This window comes from Octopus bimaculoides, chromosome 2 (assembly GCF_046866305.1).
Source record: "Octopus bimaculoides isolate indiv1 chromosome 2, ASM4686630v1, whole genome shotgun sequence".
In the NCBI taxonomy this organism is placed as follows: Eukaryota; Metazoa; Mollusca; class Cephalopoda; order Octopoda; family Octopodidae; genus Octopus; species Octopus bimaculoides.
Genome location: NC_142929.1, coordinates 87,946,571 through 87,966,570, shown reverse-complemented (window position 1 = coordinate 87,966,570; position 20,000 = coordinate 87,946,571). Strand labels below are relative to the sequence as shown.

Sequence of the window (20,000 nt, the reverse complement as noted above, 5' to 3'; positions counted from 1 at the left end):
CCACGTTCTGGGGTATCAGTTAAATTCATATCTTCCCTTTTAAACTATACATTTCTCGAAGAGTGTGGGTGTACACATTTGTTAATTTTCTTTTAGTTCTCCCCCACAACCCCCCTTCTAAAAAAAAATCACCTTCCTCTTTGGGTCAACTATTAAAAGCTCTCGAATTTTCCTTTTTCTAGTATTGCTCCGAAAGGGTATGCCAGTTTTATCTGGTAATGGTACTTCAAATATGGTGTGCATTAAAATCTATCGGTTCTTCAATTAACTTATTATTATCCTCGGTGTACCTTTTTCTCAACTGGTTTCTCACCTGAAATCGAACTGTTGTCCTTTTGCCTTCTTTTACCATATAGATCATTTTTCCAATTCTGTTACAAATAATACCATCTTCTCATGATTGTTTCCCATATCTGTATGCTTAAAAAAACACTTTTTCGCCTACTTCAAAATTGTCATTATTGTATTTTATTATTTTATTATTTTGTCATTATTGTATTTTAAAGTGTGTTTTTTTTGTCTGTTTGACAGTAGTTTGTCCAAAATGAACTTAATCTTTCTCGCGAGCATTAGTTCGGATGGAGATTTACCTGATGGTGCGTTTGGGTTTGGAGTAATTCTATATACCTTTAGAAATTTTATTAATGTCAGATCACCAATCCTTTCGTTGCTCGTTTTTCTTAATGCCCTCTTGAACGTGTCCACGAACCATTCCGCCTGACCATTTGACCGTGGGCGATATGGTGGCGTGGTTATATTATCAATTTGGAACATCTGGCAGAAATTTCTGAGTTGAGATCCTGAAAACTGTGACCCATTATCGAGCACAATGATACCTGGTATATCATATCGAGCAAATATCTCATGGAAGGAATAAATTATTGCAGAGGGCATAGGATGTCTACATTTACATACTTCCGGCCATTTTGTGTAAGCTATCCACTACTACAAGAAAATAGTTTCCATATAGTGGGCCTGCGAAATCTATGTGAAGCCTGGACCAGGGTGTCTCGGGCTTTGACCACGGTTGGTATCTTACAGTAAGTGATTTCGTTGTCTGAGCCATCCTCTGCAGGATCTTACAAGATTTTCGATACCTTTCTCCATCTTTGGCCAATGCACATAGCTTCTCATAAGTGCTTTCAACGCGAAAATTTTTCAGAATTCTTTTTTGCAGTGTAAATGGTACTATAGTCCTTTGTGCATACATTAGAATATTGTCCTATATAGAATAGAAGTTCGAATCTAAATTTTCAGTCCAGTGTGTGTGTTTACTTTATTTTCTTTCAAGGTGACTTTCATCTTCTTTATAAACTCATCTTTCAGTACTTTGGTTTTAATTTCTTCTAAGGTGACAGGCAATTCATTAATCACGTTACACAAAATGCTTTTTATCTCCATTTCACCTCGTAACTTCGAACGGTTCAACATTTTCAGTTATTAACCTAGATAACCCGTCTGCGTGGCTTAACTTTTATGAGGGGAGCTATTCCATTTTGAAATTGTAGTTCAATAAAATGGTTCCCCATCTCTGCAATCTATTGGCAGTATGTGCTGGAATGCTCTTCTTAGGGCCAAATGTAGTCAATAATGGGTGACGATCGGTTTGCAGACAAAACCTTCTGCCATGGATGAATTTATGGAACTTTTTGCAGCATAAATAATTGCCAAAGCTTCTTTCTCAATCTGGCTGTAATTCCTCTCAGCGAGCAATAGTGTACGTGATGCATGTACTACAGGTTTTGTATTACCATCTTAGTATTTATGCGAAATTACAGCACCGATGCTATATTCACTGGCATCTGAAGCTACTATAATTTCCTTTTTCGGATTATAGTATACTAAAGATAGCTCGGAAGTTAATATATCTTTTAACTGTTTGAAGGCTTCTTGGCATTTTTGCGTCCAATTCCATTTCATTCCTTTCCTTAGCAGGTAATTTAATGGTGCACACAAGTTATGAATATTAGGGATGTAAATTTGGTAATAATTCACCAAACCCCAAAACGATTGTAATGTCACCACATTCTTTGGCTAGGGCATATTTTTAATTGCTGATGCCCAGGATCCGGATGCCGACTCTTTCTATCTATGATTTGCTCCAAATATCTAATTATAGGCAAAAAGAAATCCACTTATTTGCGTTCAGCTTGAACCTGTATTCACTTAAATACCGTTTTTAAATACCTTTTTCACATGTTATACATGCAGACTTCTTTATTCACTTGTAGTGAGACATGACAACTGTTTTATCGCTGTGGCGTAATCTAGTGGCACTTGGGCAGGCGCCAGCCAGGTAGGGTTGGCGATGTAGTAATACAGCAACAACTTCCGCCTAACAGTAAAACGTACCGATTTTGAAAGAGTTTAGTTTAGCTGCGGTCTAGACGTTGAACGAACAACAGCGTCCACTTTGCAGTACCACTGTTTGGATTTTCCTTTTCATCATGGAGAGTTGTGGTTTAAACATTATTCTCGTTTTTATAACCAGCATGAATATTTGGTTGATTTGACAGTACTCACAACACTTGCAAATACATCTGAAGAAAATGTTATTCTAGTTATTATGACAAATTCGGAAACTTGGCGAAGTAGAAAGCCTTAGCAGCTCTTTCAATATAATTACAGAAATGTTATTCCAGTCTTTATAACCAGTTTGAAGATAATGCTTCCTTAACAGTCCTAGCGTCCATATCGTATTCCTGCTATGCAGCTTTAACAGTGTTAGTATTCAACTCCGTGCAACCGTTTTATTGCGTTAGTCAGTATTTATTCTACAGCCTACAACCTTACACAGTTAAAATATATAGTAAATGATGTCTTTAGCGCATACTCTAGTGAAATTCTTCTCTCTTTTATTATACATATATATATATATATATATATATATATATATATATATATATATACATTCGAACGTAGCAGAAAGCAGCTAACCTTTGGGCGCTATTTAGACCCCATTGTGTCCATCACTCTGATTGGTTGGTATTGGCACAATTTGTCTCTTACTCTAACTTGCGCCAATATGCAACCTGACCAATCGCAGCCTCCAAATAAATCACGTGAGACAGTCTAATTGTTCTAAGCCATAATTTGAGCCTACGTTACTTATAAAAATTCAACTTCTTATCTCAATGTCTTTGGTTCCAGTCTCACTTTTTTCTGCACAGTATTTACGTGCGTGAGTGTTATATTTGTTGTTTCGTTTAATGTTAAAATTGTTTCATGTTTTTTAAACACTTTGTTTACTGCCTCACGGCAGTCTGTTAACGCTTTTCCCCTTCGAAGAAGTGGGTAGCGCAAGTATTAATGATGGAATACGAAAACCTCACCTCCTTGGAGCTTAGGTCTTCTGAGAAGGAACTATTGAAGTCTGTCGAAATAATGGATGAGCAGTTGAAGAAATGAAATTTTGCGGCTGTCGCCAAGTGTCATAGCAACGAAGTCGAACTAAAAGAACTGAGTAAATATAAGAGCATGCTTTGTAGGGAGGGGTGCGAAGTAAAGGTGTTCCCTCCACAAGAAATTATGAAAGATACCAAGGAGAAAACTATATATAGAACGTACTTCACGAAAACAAAGATAATCGAAATAATGACGACCACGCAAGTAGAAGAGGCTGTAGTAACGCCGTGCGCATGCGTAGTCTCACGCATGCGTGGAATTAAACAAGCAAGCTTTCCCGCTTAATTCTATCTCTTTCTCGGTCGGCCGGCCATGAGCATGGACGTGTCAAGCAGTGTCTCCAACATTCCAACTCTGGAGACAGTCTCTTTACGTGTTTAGCTGTCACTCTCCATCTTTCGGACTTACACTCGACAGCTCGCTTACATCTACATAACAACGTCCCAACAACTATGCTCACACACACAGAAGCTGTAACAACTGTCAACAAGAGCTAAAGATGTATATATTTACCACCTGAATAAATGTTGTTTAAGTTGATAGTCTGGAGTTCAGCGTTCCGTTATATTCATTAACTTTATATAGGAAAGTCAGGTATATATCTAATGATGTATAACCAACTTTCCTATACTGGTGACCCGCGACGTGATTCGAACACGCAGCCCACTGAGCTGCTATAACCAACTTTCCTATACTGGTGACCCCCGACGTGATTCGAACACGCAGCCCGCTGAGCTGCAATAACCCACTTTCTATAAAGTGGTGACCCCGACGAAGAAACAAACGCAGCATGGACTCTGGACTACCAACTTATAACTGGCGAACCTGACTAAAGAACAAATGCGGCCATGGAGACTGAACTACTAACCAGCATCATCGTCATGACCAACACGATTCTACGATTACTACGCCACCAACATCTCCAACCATAGTCAACACGACTTACTACGTATTACCAACATCAACAAGCGCGGTTTTTATTCTCGCCTCTGTTAGAGTGGATGCTTCCACTCACGATAAACAGACAAGAATTACAGCCTGCGACTTTCCAATTGTGTACTCAAAGAACTTGGTATAAAACTCTCACGTGTACTGACTTTCTAACTGCTGTGATATCTCACATACATATAGACGGCCTGTTTTTTATTATGTTCTTATATGTCGCATTCACACTCTCACATACACATACATCTTTCATGCCACACTAAATAACTCTTGTTATTCATTTCATACGTTTGTCTTTTCTATCGTCTCATTACTGGTATTTACGAAATCTATGTTACCGTAGTATAACATAATTACTTGTATATCATCTTTGCTAGATATTTTGGTGTTCGACCATGTGACACGTTTAAATAAAAGGAGTCCTCTGTTTTTCCATTCATCACCATTTCTCCTTTTTGAGTTCGCACAGTCGTTTTTTTCATCTTGGGTTAAGAAAATTTTTCTTCGAGGTTTTCGCTAATGGTCGTACAGAGATTTGTCTGTCAATTGTCTGTAAAAGCGTACCTCTTCAAACACTCATCACCAAACAGCCTTTTCGCCACCAGCTTCGTTCAACCAAGATTACCACCGTGACGACAACAATTACTACTACCAACTACAAGCATTCCCCCCGATGTCGCCAAGTTTCAACAGATCATTACCACCACACATACAGAACACAGCTATATTACAGTTCCTGCGCCGACGTCTTCACCATCAATGTACTGTCTACCACAATGTCGTGCGCCAACAACCCCACCACCAGGGACACACCATATCAACCCACTCGGTTTTGTCGACTCTGTTAGAGTGGATGTTTTCCACTCACGATCAACAGACCAAATTTTCCTTGTGTAACTTTCATAGAATATTCCGTACCAGGTAACCAGTCACAACTGACCACGACTTCCTGAGTACGGACATTCTATCTCCTTGTGGGACTCTTGTACGAACTAGATTTTTTCTCTACAGACACTTTTACTATGTTCTGTGTTTTTTCTCACACACACTTTCTTTCATTTGTACATTGCATGCATGTTCTCACGAGTGCACATTCATTTCTTTCATTTTTCTTTGTGTGTGTTTTGTGCTACATCTTGTGGGTGGTTTTCAGTGGCCATCCTGCCTCAGGCGTTCTAACAGATTTCATATTATCGTGGGTTTTCGCACTGGCAAGGGAGCCCTGTAGTAACGCCGTGCGCATGCGTAGTCTCACGCATGCGTGGAATTAAACAAGCAAGCTTTCCCGCTTAATTCTATCTCTTTCTCGGTCGGCCGGCCATGAGCATGGACGTGTCAAGCAGTGTCTCCAACATTCCAACTCTGGAAACAGTCTCTTTACGTGTTTAGCTGTCACTCCCCATCTTTCGGACTTACACTCGACAGCTCGCTTACATCTACATAACAACGTCCCAACAACTATACTCACACACACAGAAGCTGTAACAACTGTCAACAAGAGCTAAAGATGTATATATTTACCACCTGAATAAATGTTGTTTAAGTTGATAGTCTGGAGTTCAGCGTTCCGTTATATTCATTAACTTTATATAGGAAAGTCAGGTATACATCTAATGATGTATAACCAACTTTCCTATACTGGTGACCCCCGACATGATTCGAACATGCAGCCCGCTGAGCTGCTATAACCAACTTTCCTATAGCCACATTAGAGCGGATTGTCCTCCGCCGCCCAAAAAGCCCCAAGAAGGACCCATGAGCAGGAAGTCGAACCTCCAGTACCAACAGTAGACGCAAGTGCTAAGGAAGAAGCAAACAAAGAAGGGAATGAGTGGGGAACGGTCGGAAAGAGAACAAGAAAAAAAAAGGAAAAAGGTACACCATGTGGATGTCGACCCCCATCCCGCGGCCACCACACAACCACCCACACTCACTTTGTCCCACCCTCCCCCTACAGACGCCAAACTTCCCCACACCCTTCCGACACAAAGAAAAACGCAGACACACAAGAGCCCCAGAACTTCCCCTCCCCCAGCCTGTGAAAAAATAAAATACGTAGTAATATACGACAGTTCAAATACAGAACTCTGCAACTACATAGACACTTGGGAAGACGCAATAACAGTTAATACGGCAACTTACACTGGCATACCATGGCGTTATAGTTGTGTACTAGCAAACCAGGATCAAATGTCAAAAATATTTAAATGCAACGAAGACTTTGAATACTGGGAGAAAACAATGGATACCAGTCAGGTACCAAAGTATATAAATTATCTTGATCTCCGAGAGGTTTACAAAATTGACATTCTACAGAAAGACGGAGTTGGATTAAATTAAAGTCGTATTAACAGAATAAATGAAGTCGCTCGGAGGCGGGGGCCGAAAAGTTTCATTTCATCTTTTCATTTTCAAATTCATTTCATTTTTCTTTCATTAGTTTTTTGGTCCCCACATGTTTTGTGTTATCCGCTCTATGTTTACTTCTTGTGAGAAATAAGGAATAACTTTGGTTCCAGGCCTTCTAAGATATTAACCACTGACCACATGACACAGCCAGTTCCAGCGACGACGTCCGACAACACCCGTCCAAGAGTATTACAGTGACCTCCATCTTCGTCGCCACCATCATGTCTCTCACTAACATTGTCAACAACATCTCTATGTACACAGTACCAGCCACACTGTACAGGTTCTAACATAGCGCTGTTCGTGAGCTACCTCACCATGGTTAACAGCAAGCATACAACCCACAGAGAGGCATGTAAATATATGAATAAATGTTCCAAGAATAAAACTATATATAGAACGTACTCTTCGAAAACAAAGATAATCGAAATAATGACGACCACACAAGTAGAAAAGGCCTTGAAACCAATCTGGCAAGGAATTTCATACCTTGCTAGAGGAAGAAAGTTCGGAACAGTAGAGGTGCGTCTCTTCTCTTTTCCAACTGGCACATTATGTGTAGTGACTTCATGCAAGCATAGCATGGATTCGATCCTCGATCGCCAAATTTCAACACCACTTTTCTCACGCTAAAACAATAGTTTTTTTCTGTGAGTGACAGCAGTTATATTTGCCAGATGCCATCAATAAGCAGAGTAATGCTTTGCCACTTGACCCTTTACCAATAGCTAGAATAGAAATATCACAGACCTCCAACAAACTCTATTGTTCTCAACAATATGTCTATCCTTCTGGCTGGTTTTGGATAGCAATAAAAGTAAGAACTCCGTAAGCCAAAGTCAGTTAGCGAGAGCAACTTTGTTTGAGCTAATTATTGGCTGGGAGTGTATGTTTATTATTGTTGTACCTGAAACGTTTATGTCATTGTTGCCTGCTTGCAGGAATTGTTAATTTTTTATTGTGGCTTCTCGTAAGGGAGACATTGTTGAACTGTTTTTACAGATATTTATTGTTGAAATTGTTATCCTCCTCCACGGGGGAAGGATTTGTTTATTACCTTTGTGCGGACTGTGTTCCATTGTGGAACGTGTTTTGTTATTACTATTTTTGTGAAATTGTGAAATTTTTTTGGAAAATGTCTTCTGTTGGGGGGAAAAGAATGTCTTCGGATCTTTTCCTTTTCATAGGCAGCTCGATTAATTAATTTTCTTTAACTAAACACTTTGAAACTTCGTATACTGGTAGAATGTGTCATATAGAACATCTTTTACTCTTAGCGTTGTTGAGAAAAGTTGGTATTTTCGAAGTTATTTCATGTTAAATTGTAATTTCAACCTGTCAATGACGTATTCAGCAGAATAAAATTACTGTTGTTAGTCAACAACAACTATCGGCGGTTTATATTTCGTTTGTCACTGTTATTTATGACATCGTTCGTGCGTTTGTACTGGTTTTAGCTTTAAAAAAAATTTACAGCAATTTTTCTGTTTAGGGTTAGGGTTATGGTTACGGAAAAAAGTGAAAAATGAAGAAATTGGAGGGGTAGGGGGGCAAAAAAATTCAGGAAAACAGGAAAAAATACCTAAAAGCAGTAGAAATGCACAAGGGATTATGGTGGTATCATGAAGTAAACGTGCTTCAGACACACTCGTTTATTCATACAAACGTAACTGAGATGAAATATGTCATAAATAACAGTGACAAACGAAATATACACCGCCGATAGTTGTTGTTGACAAACAACAGCAGTAATTTTATTCAACTGAATACTCGTCACTGTAGTGTTTAAAAACACTAACAAACCATGTTGGGGATAATCAAGCATCACTAAAGTGCAACATTTTCAGGACTAGCAATGCTAAAAACCCAAATAGCATTGCAAAATGACCCCGAGATCTTTACAAAGATCTGAAAAACAGATATCCAAAAGAGATAGCGAACTAATAGACATGCTCAAAGTGTTCGACCCGCCGAAGGAACCCACCTTAGAAGAGACGAAGGGAGTAGTCTCAGCCTCAGTGGTAGAGAGCGTTCCCCCTGGATTAAAGTAGGCAAATTTCCTTCTTTTCTTGTTTTTTGACATGGATGCATTACGTGTAGGCTGTCAGAATGTGCGTGGCCTGAGTTCGAAGTGGAAGCAAGCTTACTTCCTCGACGACCTCAGGTCACATGAAACTAATATTATGGTTGCTACAGAGACCAAGTTGGATAAGCTGCAGGCCTTCTCAAACCTGAAAGACTATGAGAAAATCATGTCTCCTAGTCGAACAGAGGGAAGGGGTGCCGATGTAGTTCTGATCCGAAAAAACTTGGCTCTGCAGACACGCGGAATCTTTGTAGACCCAGAAGGTGATTCGGTCATTCTGGATCTTACTTTCAGTGGTAAGACCTTCAGGCTGATCGGTATTTACACGCCTTGCACAGCGGGCGAACGGAATGAATTCTGTCAACGCCTGGAGGATTTTCTTGTGACGTCAAAGACAATAGTAATATTAGGAAACTTGGCTCAACCGGTGGGAAAAGTAACTCACACCTCGTCGATCTGCTGAAGCGATTTAGGCTGGCAGATCGATTCAGATTCGAGAATCCGAGCGTTCCAATGTGGACTTGGAGTAATAACTACGGATCTCTCAGGTCTTATATAGACAGGATAGTAGTGAATACTAGAGATATGTCCCCCCTTTAGTCATCAACAATTTGCTTATATATCCTGTACGGATCACAAATTAGTGACGTGCAAGGTACATATAGATAGAATCCACAGACAGGGATCTGGTTACTGGAAGTTGAAGAAGACCCTATTGGCTTGCGAAACATACAGTAGCCAGATTAAGGAGTTCGTCATGAGGCACTCACCAGTACCATGTTGAATAACCGGTTGTGGGTTGCCCTAAAAGAGCCATTCGACTCGAGTCTATTAGATTTAGCAAACAGTTAAGACGTTAGAAGAGGCACTGAGAAAGGGCTCTGCATCCCAAGTTTTGGCAGCGAGGTCGGCCTTGGACCGACACCTCAATGCCAAACATGATGGTTGCACGGTCCGGGCTAAAGTACGCGCACTGGGTCGCGAGAGTATCAATGTTACCGGGTAGGTTTGGCCTGTAGAAACCCAACGTGGCGTAGATGGTATGATTAGATTTGTGGTAAACGAACACAGACATATATACGCTTATCCGTCTATACATATATATGTCACTATTTCCGCAGACAACGGTTAAAATTGAAAAACATTTTATACATATATATATATATATATATATGTACATACATACATATATTTACACACATACTCATACGTGCATGTACGTACCCACTCATACTCACACAACACATACACACACTCACATACATACGCACGCTAAAATACACATACATCTTGTAGCGGGCTGGATCTGATGTGCCATATCAATTTGATACGATGTAGCCCACTACTAAATGTAGCGTATAGATGTAAATCTTCAAGGTTCTCGCGTCGAAGTAACCAGTGAACATCAACTCCAAATATAGTGATAGGAACCAATACACAGGTCCCCCTTCCCAAACTCAACTAGAGCTTATGTACCAGGAAACATGTACGTAAGGGAATACTTATATACACATATGTGTATGGATGTGTGAGTGGATATATATATGTGTCCTTATAATAACAATAACAATTGACTCATTGGTGTGCATGTATAGACGTTTATGTATGTACACTTAAGTGTATATATATATATTTATGTTTATATATGTCAGAGTATGCATGCATATGTATGTGAGTTTTTATGACTTTTATGTGATTTTTAGGTCAAACTAGAGCATTTGACCCAGTGACAAAAATAATAAAAAAATTAGTCTAATAGGTGTAAAACAACTTGCTGAGAATAAATATGAAGAAAAAATGCACGCTCGCGAACGGGGGGGTGGGGGAGAGGGCTCGGAACATTCACATCGTGAATGATCCGAGACGCCTCACCGGAGCCAAGAAACAAAAGAAAAATAGGGTAACAGATGTAAAACAACTTGCTCTGAAAGAATATCAAGAACGAACACACACACACACACATATATATATATATATATACACACATATATAAAGACCACTATGTGAACGGCTAATATGCTAGATCACATTCTTCTAGCACATTAGCCGTTCACCTAGTGGTCTCCTTTATATATACATATACAATAATCCTTTGAGATCTCATATAATTTTTCAGAATCTCCTGATTCTTTCAATGTACTAGTTCCATGGTATTAAATTGATATTAATTAATATCCAGTTCTTTACCTTACTGTTTTAATTTATACACACAAACACACACACACACACACACACATATATATATATATATATATATATATATATTAGTGTGAATATATATATATATATATATATATTCACACTAATTACACTGGTCAACAAAATGAAACTTTTTTTAATCATCCGAGTTGCTGATTTACTTTTCTGGGTTAATTTTTGATGCTGATTACGAATCTGAAGTCTGATTTCGTCTATCGGGTCACATTTTCATGTTAATGATACCTGCTGTTTTAACTTATAGGATACGTAAAGCATGTCTATATAAAGTATAATGAATACAAGATACGATAATTTCATAGCTTTTTATTGTACAAAATTAAAATTATTGTGTACAAATAAGTTGGAATACACTCGAATGCATAACAACTTAAAATCTTTGGGATTTGGACTTTCTATGGTGTTTTGTCTCAGGTTCATCCCTGTATAACATCCAACAGTAGTCAGTTAACATTCCTGCATTCCAAAATCTTTGATATCATTGTTCCATCAATGCAATATCTTGATGAAAGCGTTCCCCTTGCTCATCAGACACTGCTCCAAGGTTCTCTGCAAAAAAGTCCAGATGTGAATCAAGGAAGTGGATTTTTAGTGACATCCGACAGCCCATTGCAGCATAGGAGTCTAGAAGACATTTCACTCCATTTCTAAACTCTAGAGATCTCTTGTTGCCTAGGAAATTTTCACAGAGCTATTTGAAGGATTCCCAGGCTTTAAGCTCAATTTCATCCAGTAGCTGTGAGGAAGTGGTTGTCCTTCAAGAGTTCTTTTATCTGCAGACCTATGAATACACTCTGCTTCAGTTTTGCCTCTGTGATTTTTGGAAATTTGGCCTTCACATATTCAAAACCTTTTGAACTTTTCCAGGCAAGTGTCTTTATGAATTGTTTAATGAGGCCAAGCTTTATGTGAAGAGGGAGAAGAACATTTTCTGGGTTTAAAAGTGGCTTGCTCTGGACGCTAGAAACTCCCGGCTCATATGATTTTTGCAAAGTCACTCTGATTAAACATAGTGCTTGTTAGTTGCACGACTGTCCCATAGGCATAAAAAGCAACAATATTTCGTGAACCCAGATTGCATTCCCATCAACATTCCAATCACTTTCAAGTCTCCACAGATTTTCCAGCTGTAGTTTGTATACATTATGGCATTGAGGAGTACTTGCATGTTTTCATAACACTCCTTCATGTGCACTGAATGTCCTATGGGAATGGATGGTTTCTTATTGCCGTTGTGTAGTAGTACTACCTTGAGGCTTCTCTTAGATGAATCGATGAATAAGTGCCATTCAGCTGGAATATGCTCTTGGAACAAGCAGCGAAATAACTCATCAGTGTTATTACTGAAACAAAGTGGTCCATCAACAGAGAAGCATGAAGTCAGATCACTATTTCTCTTCCTGAAATGAGTAATACAAACATCTTTCTTAAGCAGACACTTTTCTTGTAGGCGAGATGCTAATAGTTCAGCTTTATCCTTCAACAATGACAAGTCTCTGACTAAATCATTTAACTCTCCTTGAGAAAATTTCTGTGGTACGTCTTCATTTTCAATCGTGAAATCTGCATCCACTTCAGTGTCTTCCACAGCAGTAGTATTTTCTTCAGGAAATACATCTTCGTCAGACATTTGAAGGCCATTTTCTGGTGGTATTGGAATAGGAAGATCATCATCGTTGTGTGGTACTGGTCTTCTTGCTGATTCCAAGTTGGGATACACAATCTTATGCTTGGTCTTTACAGTAAACCCACATACATTAATGTTGCAGAAATAACAGCCCATGAAATGATCCTTTGGCTCTCTCCATATCATAGGTGTTGTAAACGGCATTGCTCTCTTCCTCTTATTTAGCCAATCCCTTAGTCCATTTGCAGATGATGTGCAGGGCCCAACTCTTATCTTGATCCCCGAGAGAGCAGCCAAAGTATAACTGGTTGACCTTCTTGATTTCACTTGTGATGACACGTTGCTCAGCTTTGGTGGTAAATGAACCACAACATGACAAAATATATCAGGACTGTTCTTGCAATGCCTTGACATCCCGAGTAGAATTTGATGATGAGTTGGCACCTTAAACAGAAAGTAAAATTTATGAAAAGAAAAGATTATGAAAACATAAAATTACAAAATGAATACAAATAGTTATAAAACAGAAGGCAGAATTTACCTGTATAAGATGTTTACGTGTAGCGATACTGCTGATGGGAGTTATATACCTCTCTTATCTCATCAGAAAAACTGTGCCTGATAGAAGGAAACCAATTACATTTTTGAAATCTGCAGACAAAACTACATATAAAACGCCATATAATATCCCTGATGAAAATTGGCTGTTGACCAGTGTTATTTTTTGCTTTTGAGCTCGGGTCAAACACTATAGTTTAGAGGCCATGGACTGACGATGTAAATGTTCCAAGTCCTCTCTCCACTCCGCCTTTCGCGAGCGCGCATTTTTTTTTTTTCATATTCATTCAGAGCAAGTCGTTTTACATCTATTACACTATTTTTCTTTTGTTTCTTGGCTCTGGTGAGGCGATGTGAATGTTCCGAGCCTTCTCCCCACCCACCTGTTCATGAGCGTGCATTTTTTTCTTCATATTCGTTCCCAACAAGTTGTTTTACACCTATTAGACTTTTTTTTTTTCTTTTGTCACCGGGTCAAATGCTTTAGTTTGTGCCATATATACTGTAAATGTTTCTACTGTGGATTGCAATAAGTTATACTTACCTTCTTCCTAATAAATAGAAAAAGTATGTATTTGACAATATAGATGTTATACCTATTATTATTTGTCCTAATGTTACATTCAAGTTATTTGGGAAGTATAATTGTTGTGTTTATGGCTGTCATTAGATAGCTGGGTAGCAAAAACAATTGTAATTGTAGCTGAGCTTTCTACTAAGATTGCTGTAATTAGTAGTTAGGTTGTATAATTGTTCTTGTGTAATGTCATGTGGAGTAATGTAAGTGTTGTTTTAGTTATTTAGTACTGGCCAGTTTGGGACTGGAAGTGTCCTGGATTTTCCAGTTTTCTGTCTAAATATAAGATAAAATGTTAAAAGAACAAACATGTATTTAACAAATTTGTAGACGACTGTGCGAACCAAAGGAGAAATGGTGACGAATGGAAACAGGCTCCTTTTAACGCGTCGCACAGTCGACACAAAATATATGATATGTTATAATACTATAACATAAGAGAACTAGGAAATTTGCCAGCAAGGAAAAGATAGGGAGTCAACCGGTAAAGATGTATAACAGTAAGGTTTATTAGAGCATTAAACTGTATGTCTGTGTGTGAGTGTGAATGCGACATAATAAAACACAATGTAAGACAGGCCGTCATGTAAACAAAGAGTGTGTATACAAATATATGTATGTGAATGCAAGAGATACAGAGCATAGAAAAGAGTCAGTAACACGGATAAGGAAATACCAGTTCTCAGTTAAGGTACACAGTAGATTTGAAAGTCTGTATATAAGAGTTTGAGGCGTTGAGGCAGAGCTAAGTCACATGTGCAGTTGAGGCTTCTATGCCAGGCCGGGCTACTTGATACAGATGGTCTTTCGCAGGTTGAGTTCTGTTAACCTAGGTGAAGATATTTCACAACAGTATTGGTTGAACCTGTGCGGGCGCTGTTTGGTTGCTGTTGGTAGCTTGTGTACGTAGTGACGTCGGGGAAGCTTGTAGTAAACAGTTGAACGATGGTGTTGATGTAGTCGCTGGAAACTGGCTGGTTGGTGTTATGTGGTCAACGACCAGATCTTAGAAGATCTGAAGCCGCGACAAAGTGGCGTGTATAAAGCAGGCTATTTATAGGTACGGAGAGGCTCCAGAAAGATCAGAAAAATACTCTCTCACATGACCTTATTAGATGGCCACGATTGGTCGGTTTGCATCCTGGTGCGAACAGTACTGGAGACAATTGCCGCGCAAACAAAAGTCAGTCAGGTGATGACACAGCAGGGTCCAAGGCGGGAAAGAGTTGTTACCTGCTACGTTCGCATTTGTAAATAAATAACGGAGAAAGGTGGTTTCACTACATAGCGTCGCACCAGTCGGTTTGTCGAAGACAAACAGACAAAACAGGAAATAATTGTAGTGAAAAAACTGAAAGAACGGTTGGTCCTATAGCTGGCACTTAGTCACCATTTAAGTGAAGCTGTGTGAACAGAATCATGTCGGGGTCACCAGTTTGTTGAGTGTCGACCGTGCAACGCGTTTAAAAGGAGCCTGTTCCATTCGTCACCATTCTCCTTTGGTTCGCACGGTCATTCTCTACAAATTAATACACTTCTAAAGCAAGGACTGTTTGATATTTGTTAACCCATTTAAAATTCTTATTATACTATACAATGTATACTGTATGTTTATAGGATGAAAACTAAATGAAAAAAAGTAAAAAACATGATTTTAAGAGATACAGGTACAAATTAATACACTTCTGAAGCAAAGTATGTTTAATCTTCATCATTCCACTTTAACAAAAGTGAAGAACTAAACTATTTTAACACATCATAAACAAATTAACCAACTTTAACAAACAGAGTCTGTTTACTCAATACAAGGTACAGTATATTGCACAGTATTGGACACTATTCCCAGATTCCTGGAAATCCCAAATTTCTGAAAGCCAGATTAGAGGTCAGGTATTGTAGTAATTGATAAATTTATGATATTGTTATAATTGTCAAAGCTTTAGATGAATTGTATGCCTTGATGCTGGCTTAACATCATCAACACAACCATAGATTTCTTAAAATTTGCATACCAGTCTAAAGCAATAAACAAAATTAATTCATATAAAAATTTTTGTTATCAAGCTGAATTATCTTAGTATTGATAAAATATCTCCAAATAAGAACAACAAATTTGTTTCTTGTATTTAGTACACTAAACTTTTACTTTATTTTATTTTCATTTTCTTTGTGCATACATTTGATATTTACTACATATATCATGTCTTGCCAAATTATGATTAAACTACAGCTGTTACAAGAATATGATTTGAGAGTATGTACCATGCTTCTCTAATTGTTTTAGATGCCTATGTAGTAGTAAGCAAACATAAACATATTCTTTGCCTTCTCATTCTTGTTCTGGTAGAATCTAAGAACCTTTGCAACTAACCCTTGTTGAGTTTCACTGGAATGATCCAATTCATTTGACAAAGAAATCTAAATGTTAAAGGGTTAAAAAGCTGATAATTGTTACAGCTTTCATTGCATATTTTTCTTTTGGACAGGAAACAATGACTACATGCAGTTGTCTATGTTATAAAATAATTACAGTTTATGAAGGCATGTGGCTTAATAGTTAAGGTCTTGATCGGGTTCTGGGTTTGATTCCTGAGCTGGGTGGCATGTTGTGTCCTGAAGCAAGACACTTCATTTGATGCTGCTCCAGTCTACATAAATGGAAATGAATACAAGCTGAATGATGGTGCTGCTTTCTCTCCTTGCAGCTGCCATATCCATGATGTCAATGCCCAAAGATTTTCAGGCTTGAAAGTTTTTCTAATTGTTGCACATTAATTTCCACAGCCCTGAACTACACACAAAACAGGGAATTTCCATTTTGAGCCATTTTCAGGGGATGACAATTGATGCTTAGAGTAGTTTTAAATGCTATAGTTTTACATTTCTATACTCACTATTAGGTGCATTTTTGAATATATATAGTTTTATATAGTTTCAGCTAAGTGATAAGAAGTTATTCTGGTTAAAAAATTGAAAAAACATCAAATTTTTCACCTTGTCCTGTTTTAGACCCCACTGTTGTGCAAGAAAACAGGTATTTCAGTAAGTGAATTCATGTGTTATTTTAAGATTTCAGACCTTCCTTTAAGATTAGAGAAGAGGGTATACTTACCAATTGTTGTTATTAAGTAATAGCTGATGAAAACTTGAAATATTTTTAAAATAGACTCCAAGATGTGGATTTTAGTAATTGTTGGTTGGAATTTTTTCTACATTGACTGAATTAAAAGGTTTGATCTTTAGTGTCTGAGGGACTTGAGATAGTAGGGATTAAAGAAACCTACTTTCTAAGGTATAGTATCAAACCTATCTGGAATGATGGGCCCCTAAATATAAAAGAAATTTAATATTTCAAAAATTTTGGAAGTTACTCAAAACTTTAAATGGCCATAAAATCTGACTGGTATGGGGATAAAATTTTCAGGAATTACTCCTCTCATGGATACTAACAAATGGTGTAAATTTGAAAAGAATTGAAGAACCTTTGCAACAGACCCTTGTTGAATTTCACTGGACCCGTGAATATTTCATAGAATTAATGGTAAACTTATTGGGTTATTTCTGAAATCTTTATCCAAAAAGCCTAGAAGCATAGCCATAGATAGTCGCTCATCTGTTAATCATTGAAAAGTGAATGGAATTGGAATACAAAGATTTCTTGAAGCACTTTATGTATACATTTTATATACTTTTTGCACAACTCTATAGACTTAATAAACTTCTCTCTCTTTCTCTCTCATTCTTCACCTTACCATCTTTTTCTCTCTTCTTTTTCTTTTGTTCTTCACCTTTCCCTTCAACTAATCACATGAAAGCATTACAGACGGGCTAAGTAACGGAGTAAAAAAACTTAGTTCAAAAAAGAATATTACACATTTCACTCACCACTACCTCTCCTTCCCCTGTCTTCCTCACTCTTTGTTCAGCCTGACTTAATTTAGTTAGAGAAAATATAAATACAGAACCAAAATTTGGTTCTGCTTTCTTTCAGCACCGATGGAGGAAACACCTTATGAGAGGGACTACACAGCTCTTACTCTTTGTCTCTCTCCTTTTTCCACCAATCTACAAGAAGTTAACAAAAGATGAATTTATCTGCAGAAGGGCAAATAACTTATGCATAGCACCAGCTCGAAGTTGTATCTTATATTGTAACAAAGAAAATAAAAGGCCATTTCAATTAATACTATTTTTCCTCTTCTCATTCATTTGTTAACTATAAATTGTTATACATGTATGTATGTGTATGATGATGATAATAATAATGAAACATGATTATTATAACAATGAAAATAAAGGTGATAAAAGCAATGATAATGCTGATGACTTTCATGATGATGGTTTTAACTTATTAGTCATTTCTCTGATTACAAAATTTCCATCTGTTACTTTCACAACTCCAATTGAAAATCATATCATTAAAACAGGAAACAACAAGACAAAATAAAAGCAATAATATTTAAAATAAAACTATCGATAGCTAATGAAAAAACTGCAGTGAGAATTATCATCTGTCTTATAATCAGTAAGATTTCATATTGAAATTTAGTTGAAACTTGTTAACTTATCAAAAGTAGGTACAAATTTTACATCTCCAATAATATTCATTTTTTATTTTTCATAACATGTAGATAGGACAATAGAATTTTAGCCCATGAAATGTTTTAAAATTTTGTTGTTTTCTTGCATTGTCTTAACATGTAAAAACAATAACAGGCCTAAATAACATATCATCTTTACTGTTGGTGCAAACATGTTTATACAGTCAAGAAGTTCACTTAGCAACCTGATAGCTTTAATTCAGTCCAACTCTTTTGCACCTTGAGCAAGAGTCTTCTGCTATAGTCTCAGGTCAACCAATTCCTTGTGACTGAAATTTGGCTCACAGAAACTGTATGGAAACCTGTAGTATATGTGTATATAAGTATATGTGTGCAGTTTTACACATAATGTGCACACACACACATGTATATCTACTATATAAATGTGAGTGTGTGTAGTTATGTATTCATGTTTAACCCTGAAAGGCTCTAAAATAGTGCTTCCTCAAAAAAAAACAAATTTGATTTTCAAAATCTGCATCTCAAAGATAATGTTCACCATAAATACTGATACCAAATATAAATAATAATACAAAACAAATTTGCAATGAAAAATAACTCAACCTTTAAATCTACAAATCTCAAACTATCTATTACTATTAATCTATCTCTCTATATATTTTCCACTTTCTCTCTCTCTTTCCCTCTCTCTCTCTTTCTTTCCCTCTCTCTCTCTTTTCCTCTCCCTCTCCCCCCCTCTCTCTCTGTATATGTATTAATTCTTTTGCATTGCTTTCATTTTGTTTAAAAACTCGGCTCCTGTTTACTTTCATTTTATCACAGCTATTATGTAAAAATTCTGTCTTCTGATTGAGTAACAATGATCAAATTTTAAACCTCTGTAACATTTTTCTAAAATTTTCTGGAAGAAATGAACCACAAACTTGGATTCAGTGTGAAAATGTACATCAATATACCAAATGTGAAAATTTTCACTTGACAGAAATGAGCTCTCTCTCTCTCTCTCTCTCTCTCTCTCTATCTCTCTCTCTCTCTCTCTCTCTCTCTCCCTCCCTCCCTCCCTCTCTCTCTCTCTCTCCCTCCCCTCCTCTCTCTCTCTCTCTCTCTCTCTCTCTCTCTCTCTCTCTCTCTCTCTCTCTCTCTCTCTCTCTCTCTCTCTCTCTAAAATATATCACTCATGCTGAGTGTGTGATGTTTTTCAGTGTTTGTAAGGAATTTCGTTAGGGCAACAGAGTGTTTTAAAAAGGGTATGTAAAAGATAATTCATTTTAATAGCATACTTTTCTGTTAGCATATGTTTTTTCTTAAATGCTTGTGCTCATACACATGCATGCACACACAAACTCACTTGGTGCAGGGGAAAAGTAAAAATTTAAAATATTTTTGGTTGCTACTTAAGTCCAGGCAATGGACTACTGCATTATCATTCCATAAATTGTTTATGGGAAGAAAAATACTTATTTCTTTATTGCCCACAAGGGGGCAGACAAAGGAATCAAGTCAATTACATCGACTCCAGTGCGTAGCTGGTACTTATTTAATCGACCCAAAAGGATGAAAGGCAAAGTCAACCTTGGCGGAATTTGAACTCAGAACGTAGCAGCAGACGAAATA

General features: G+C 37.5%; 1 protein-coding gene across 4 annotated transcripts in view; it reads left to right on the top strand.

Annotated features, from left to right (window-relative positions):
* The window catches only part of LOC106868009 (lysozyme), a 104,406-nt gene that overhangs the window by 23,652 nt on the left and 60,754 nt on the right, over nucleotides 1-20,000 (top strand). The window contains exon 1 of one of the 4 annotated variants that reach the window (XM_089347124.1): nucleotides 7,255-7,576. The exons of 1 other annotated variant lie outside the window; for it this stretch is intronic. The gene's annotated coding sequence lies outside the window, so the exon portion shown is untranslated. Of the gene's footprint in view, nucleotides 1-7,254; nucleotides 7,577-8,272; nucleotides 8,807-18,359; nucleotides 18,398-20,000 lie in introns of those variants that run through there. 2 more of the 4 variants (XM_089347125.1, XM_089347128.1) reach the window with 2 other exon arrangements.